Genomic DNA, 6831 nt, shown 5'->3' on the forward strand with positions numbered 1-6831 from the left:
TCCCCTGGCATACAGTCACCCAAGCAAATGGTCGTGGGTCCCTTTAGGGAAGGATTGGACAAGTCATCTCGATATAAACTTGTTGCAGTGTTGCAGGGTACTTATTCTTAGGGACCTGGCTGTCTTTTTAGTCAATGGATTTTGGACCTGAAAATTGGCTCAGTTCCTAGAATTGAGGAAAGTATCCTGACTTTTTACTGGGGAAATTGCTGTCAGCCTCTTGCCCCTCCTTTCTTGCCTTTTCTCGTTGTAGATGTTAAGCATCAGCCTTGTTTGCCCTTATCTGTTTTGCCTGTGGGAATGCCATGCTCCAGTATCCATCCCTCCACCTCCTTGAAGGTCAAGCCCCTTTGATGCCTCTGATCTTCCCGGTCGTTACAGTAACTGTGGACTCTGGGTTTCTAGTGGTTAAGCTTGGCCACTTGGTCTCTCATTCTGAGGCCTTACTATCCTCATGAATATTAATTACCTAGCTCTGTGACAGCAACCACTGAACATAGATGAGGCCTGATGTTTTGGTGAATGGGCCTTCCTGTGGGACATACTCCTCTGGTTAGTGTCCAGGTTTCACATAATATATCCATTCTAGCACATCTCACCTCTTTATGCTTTCCTCTAGCTTCTGCCAGGGAAACTCAGGCATTTGCACTGAGTCATTGGCTCGGGGGAGCTGGCAGGAAGCATGGATTTAGCATAAAGGTGGTGGTGCGTCACAAAGGACAGCAGTTGGGCCATAAGTCAGTTATGCTTCTGAAGCAGCAGACCAACATGGTGCATTTTCATGACTGCCACATATGCAAAAGCATGACATATATGATTTATTTTAAAAGAACCACCCTTGTGGAAACAACATTGGGCAAAATCAGTAAAATACTGACTTTATACACACTGTCATTTTAATAAAAATAAAGAGAGATAACATTTATTGAGCATTCATGATATGCCAGGTGCTCTATTAGACACATATTGTAACATTACCTCATTATGTAGTTATTATTATCAGTCTCATTTTACAAATGAGCAAGAGGAATACAATGTAACTAAAGAAACTGCTCAAATTTACATAGTAAGTAAAGAGGAAGACATGGAATTGGAACCAGGTGACCAAATTCACAGCATCAGATATTCTTTCGTTTTTTATGTCAGTGTTGTTTAGTTTTCAACATAGAGATTTTGCACATATTTTATTGGATTTATAGCTATATGTTTCAGCTTTTGATGCTATTGTAGATGACACTGGTTTTAAAATTTCATTTTCTAATTACTCGTTGCCAGTATATAGAAATGTAATTGATTTTTGTATATTGACCTCTATCCTGAAATTTTGCTAAACCAAATTAAAATTTTTATAACATTTCTTACAGATCCTATGGGATTTTTCTGTATAGTCAATGTCATTTGCAAGTAGAGGCAGTTTTATTTTTTTCTTCCCAATCCGTATGTCATTTTATTTCTTTTTCTTGCCTTATTTCACTAGCTAAGAGCTCTAGTACAATACTGGTTAGGAGTGGTAAGGGGAGATATCTTGCTTTTTTTTTAATTTTAGGAAGAAAGCTTTCAATATGTGACTATTAAGTATGATAGCTTTAGGTTTGCTATAGACACACTATATCTCATTGTGAAAATTTCCTTCTATTCTTAGACTGCTGAGCATTTTATCTTTTTAAAATCATGCATGAATATTAAATTTTGCCAAATGCTTTTTTATCAGCTATTGAGATAATCATATATTTTTTCTCTTTAGTCTGCTTGAATTACATGGATTGATTTTTCTAAAGTTGAAACAACCTTCTATTCCTAGGATAAACCACCCTTGGACATCATATATTATCTGTTTCACATACTAAAGGATGATTTTTTTTTAAGTTTTTTAGAACTGATGGCCTAGCACGGTGGCTCATGCCTGTAATCCCAGCACTTTGGGAGGCCGAAGTGGGTGGATCACCTGAGGTCGGGAGTTTAAGACCAGCCTGACCAACATGGCAAAACCTCATCTCTACTAAAAGTACAAAAATTAGTTGGGTGTGGTGGTGCATGCCTGTAATCCCAGCTACTCAGGAGGCTGAGGCAGGAGAAATGCTTGAACCTGGGAGGCGGAGGTTGCAGTGAGCCGAGATCACGCCACTGCACTCCAGCCTGGGAGACAGAGTGAGACGCCATCTCAGAAAAAAAAAAAAAATGTTTTTTAGAATTATGATGTTCATGAGGGATATGTATCTTTTTTTTCTTATGTTTACCTAATTTGTTATTAGAATAAAGCTAGCTTGATAAAGGACAGATAAATATTTCCTTCTCTTCTATTTTCTGGAAGAGTTTGTGTAGAATTTGTATTATTTCTTCCTTAATTGGGTAGAATTCATAGGTGATGCATTTGGACCTGGAGTTTTATTCATAAAATGATTTGTATTACAAATTCAATTTATTTACTAGATATAGGTCTAGATTATCTATTTCTTCTTGAAGAAAACTTGATAATTTGACTCTTCTAAGAAATATGTCTATTTCAGCATGTGTTGGTATACTTAGAAAGGAAACATGTCTATTTCATCTAAGTTATTGAATGCATTTGCATAAAGTTGTTTGTAATACCTGCTGATTATCCTTTTAATGTCTTTGGGGTCAGTAATGATGTTCTTCTTTTATTTCTGATATTTGTTTGCAATTTGTGTCTCCTCTTTTTATTCTAATCACTCTGGCTAAAAGTTTATCTTTTTTGTTGTTCTCAAAAAAACAAACAGCTTCGTTTTCATTAATTTTCTCTAGTGTTTTTCCATTTTCTATTTTATTGATTTCTCTTCCTATGTTTATTATTTCCTTTCTTTTACTTACTATGAGTTTTATTTAAGGTAGAAATTGAAGTTTTTGAAATGACAGTTTTTTTCTTTTCCAATATAGTTGTCTAATGCTATAGATTTCCTTCTAAGCACTGTTTTAGCTGCATCTCACAAATATTAATATGTTGCTTTTCATTTTAATTAAATTTAAAATATTTCCCTTTTTTTTTTTTGAGATGAAGTCTCACTTTGTCGCTCAGGCTGGAGTGCAATGGCACAATCTTGGCCCACTGCAATCTCCGCCTCTGGGGTTCAAATGGTTCAAATGATTCTCCTGCTTCAGCCTCCCGAGTAGCTGGGATTATAGGCATGTGCCACCACAGCCGGCTAATTTTTGTATTTTAGTAGAGACGGGGTTTCACCATGTTGGCCAGGCTGGTCTTGAACTCCTGACCTCAGGTGATCTGCCCGCCATAAGCCTCGCAAAGTGCTGGGATTACAGGCATGAACCACCGCGCCCAGCCCCAATTTCTATTTTTATCTTTTCTATGACTCACTTGTTATTGAAAATTGTGTAGCTTAAATTCCAAATCCTTGGGAATTTTTTCAGATATCTTTCTGTTATAGATTTCTAGTTTAATTCCTAGTTTAAATCATGGAAGATACTTTGCATATCATTCTATTTAAATTTATTGAGGTTTGTTTTATGGCCGGGAATATGGTCTTTCTTTGGTGAATGCTCCGTGTGCACTTGAAAATAATGTATATTCCACTGTTATTGGGTTGGATGTTCTATAAACGTTGATTAGGTCAAATCAGTTAATAATATTGTTCTTGCCTTCTATATCCTTACTGATTTTCCCTTTACTTGTCTTCTTGATTACTGAAAGAGGAGTATAGATGTCTTAATGATTAATTTGTCTACTTCTTTTAGCTCTAGCAGTTTTTGCTTCATGTATTTTGAAGGTCTGTTGTTAATTGCACACATATTTATGTTTTTTACCTCTTCTTATATCTTGTTTTAAACTTACTCCTTTATTATTATTTAAGGTCCTTCTTTATCACTTTTAGCATATTTTGCCTTTATATGTACAATGGGTTTGTTTTGTAGACAGCATGTAAGAGTACTATGCTCTTTTTATTTTTTATTTCAGGGAAAAGCAGTTACAAAGTTTCCAACCAGCACAAATTCCACAGTCAGGTTTTCCACATGTGGGGAAATCACAGGGGTCAGCACATCCAACGTGCAATGGACAAGCCTTGCACTGGGTAAACCACGTTCATGGTCATGGAATCTCATTTACCAGGTAAGTATTGGTCTTGCTTTTCAAAAATCAATCTGATACTTTCTGCATTTTAATGGGAAATTTAATGTAATTATTGACATTGGTTAGATTTAAATCTGCCATCTTGCTATTTGTTTTATATGTATTCTATTTAGTCTTTGTTCCTTTTTTCCCTCTTTTTCCTTCTGTCCTGAATTAATGGAGTATTTTTATGATTCCATTTTACACTCACTATCGCTTTTTAAAAAACATGTATTTTGGGGGCCGGGCACGGTGGCTCATGCCTGTAATCCCAGCATTTTGGGAGGCCGAGGCGAGTGGATCATGAGATCAGGAGATCGAGACCATTCTGGCTAACATGGTGAAACCCCATCTCTACTAAAAATACAAAAATACAAAAATTAGCCGGGCATGGTGGTGGGCGCCTGTAGTCCCAGCTACTCAGGAGGCTGAAGCAGGAGAATCACTTGAACCCGGGAGGCAGAGCTTGCAGTGAGCTGAGACTGCGCCACTGCACTCCAGCCCGGTGACAGAGCAAGACTCCGTCTCAAAAATAAAAACAAACAAAAAAACATATATTTTATAACTTTTTAATGGTTGCCATAGGTCTGCTAATATATACCTTTAATTATTCACAATCTACCTTGAAACTATTGTGTTTCACATGTAGTTTAAGGATCTCACCCTCACAACTCTATACTTCCAAGTCCTCTTTCCCATCCTTTGTGCTAAACTTTTCATAAGTTTTAGATGTAAATATTCTACCAGCATACACTACATGGCTACTACTTTTGCTTTGGTCATTCAATTATCTTTCAGGGCAATTATCAACTTAAAAAATGTCTTTGATATTTACCTTCCTTTTCAGCATTTCTGTAATCTTCATTTCTTTGTGTACAACTAAGTTTCTAGGATCTTATTCCTCCTGCTAAAGTACTTATTTAATTTTTCATCTCGCACAGATCTGCTGATAGTTAATTCTTTCATCTTTCGTTTGTTCAAAACAATATTTATTTGACTTTATTTTAAAAGATACAGAATTCTTGCTGATTCAAGCAATGGATAAAAAATATAGAATTCTGAGATGCTAGTTTTTTTTTCTTTCAATGCTTTAAAGATGTCACTCTTGTCTTCTGGGTTGCATAAATTCTAATGAGACATCTACTATAATTCTTATTTGGGTTGCCCTCAAGATTTTCTTTTGACTCTTGGTTTCCAGCAGTTTGAATTTTATTTGTCTAGTTAGATTTTTTTCCTTACATATGCTGCAAGGGGTCCCATGCATTTCTTGGATATGTATTTTGATGTTTTCCATTATTTTTATTTTTTCAAATATTTCATCTGATCAATTTTTTTCTTTTTTATTCTGTTCGTATGGCATCTAACGTCTCTTCATCTCATGCTTTGACTCAGGTATGACAGTGCTTGCATCCTAATAAAGGCCTTTCTTTAAATTTCAGTCTTCTTGGTTGTGCTGCAACCTTAGTTCTCTGATGGAAAAAAGTGTTATAATTGTACTGTTTATCTGGAGCTTTCTTGTTATGGTAGATGTTATGTTTTCTTTCCAGTTTTCCTATACACTGATAATATCCAAGCTGAAAGCCAAATAAAAAACACAGTTCTATTCACAATAGCCACAAAAAAGTAAAGTAAAATGCCTAGCAATACAGTTAGCCAGGGAGGTGAAAGATTTCTACAATTAGAACTACAAAACACTGCTCTAAGAAATCAGAAATGATACAAACAAATGGAAAAACATTCCATAATCATGGATAGGAAGAATCAATATTGTTAAAATGGCTATACTGCCCAAAGCAATTTATAGATTCAATGCTATTTTTATCAAATTACCAGTGATATTCTTCACAGAACTAGAAACAACTATTTTAAATTTCATATGGAACCAAAAAAGAGCTCGAATAGCCATGGCAATCCTAAGCAAAAAGAACAAAGCTGGAGGCATCAAGTTACCTGACTTCAAACTATACTACAAGGCTACAGTAACCAAAACAGCATGGTACTGGTACAAAAACAGACACATAGACGAACAGAACAGAATTGAGAGTCCAGAAATAATGCTACAGACCTACAACCATCTGATCTTTGATAAAGTTGACAAAAACAATGGAGAAATAACTCCCTATTCAACAAATGGTGCTGGGATAACTGGCTAGCCATATGCAGAAGATTGAAACTGGACTCCTTCCTTACACCATATATAAAAATTAACTCAAGATAGATTAAAGACTTAAATGTAAAACCCCAAACTATAAAAACCCTGGAAGATAATCTAGCAACTACCATGGTGGACATAGAACCTGGCAAAGATTTCATGACAAAGACACCAAAAGCAAGTGTGACAAAATAAAAAATGGACACATGGGACCAAATTAAACTAAAGAGCTTCTGCACAGCAAAAGAAACTATCAACAGAGCAAACAGACAACCTACAGAGTGGGAGAAAGTATTTGTAAACTATGCATACAACAAAGGTCTAATATCCAGAATCTATAAGGAACTTAAACGAATCAACAAGCAAAAAACAAATCCCATTGAAAAGTGGGGAAAGGACAGAATAGACACTCTCAGAAGATATACATGTAGTCAACAAGCATATGAAAAAATGTTCAACATAACTAGTCATTACAGAAAGGTAAATCAAAACCAGGATGAGATACCATCTCACGCCAGTCAGAATGGCTATTAATAAAAAGTCAAAAAATAACCGATGCTGGTGAAGTTATGGAGAAAAGGGAATGTTTATACACTGC

The 6831-nt window shown here is 35.7% G+C and overlaps 1 non-coding gene across 1 annotated transcript; it reads right to left on the reverse strand.

Annotated features, from left to right (window-relative positions):
• Positions 1–3926: 3926 nt before the first annotated feature.
• LOC115935209 (U1 spliceosomal RNA) lies at positions 3927–4089 on the reverse strand. The gene has a single exon (XR_004070899.1). It is a non-coding gene; the product is annotated as a U1 spliceosomal RNA (small nuclear RNA).
• Between the last annotated feature and the right edge of the window lie 2742 nt (positions 4090–6831).

Source organism: Gorilla gorilla, chromosome 5, assembly GCF_029281585.2.
Source record: "Gorilla gorilla gorilla isolate KB3781 chromosome 5, NHGRI_mGorGor1-v2.1_pri, whole genome shotgun sequence".
Classification (NCBI taxonomy): Eukaryota; Metazoa; Chordata; class Mammalia; order Primates; family Hominidae; genus Gorilla; species Gorilla gorilla.